At 34.5% G+C, this 261-nt stretch overlaps 1 long non-coding RNA gene across 1 annotated transcript; it reads right to left on the bottom strand.

The window, feature by feature from the left end:
* LOC104775629 lies at window positions 1-220 on the bottom strand. The gene is made up of 2 exons (XR_766022.1): window positions 129-220; window positions 1-49 (listed from the first exon to the last, which is right to left on the bottom strand). It is a non-coding gene; the product is annotated as an uncharacterized LOC104775629 (long non-coding RNA).
* Between the last annotated feature and the right edge of the window lie 41 nt (window positions 221-261).

The raw sequence follows: 261 nt of genomic DNA on the forward strand, positions 1-261 counted from the left end.
CTATTTGAACATTACACCGGTTGATCTCTGTATTATTTTTGTCGATATCCTAAACATGAGTAACATAAATTAGGACAAACTTAACTGTGAGATTACTAACAGCATGCTAAGAGAAAAAGCAAACTTACAGTCTGAATCTTCTCAACCTTTGCCTTTTGTCCTTTTAATTTCTCACCACCAGCGTTCTCTATGTTGGTTTGCAGCTCCAAAGCCTAAAATAAGAAACCTCATCAAGTTTAAATGCAGTAGTTCTATATTACA

This window comes from Camelina sativa, unplaced genomic scaffold (assembly GCF_000633955.1).
Source record: "Camelina sativa cultivar DH55 unplaced genomic scaffold, Cs unpScaffold23479, whole genome shotgun sequence".
In the NCBI taxonomy this organism is placed as follows: Eukaryota; Viridiplantae; Streptophyta; class Magnoliopsida; order Brassicales; family Brassicaceae; genus Camelina; species Camelina sativa.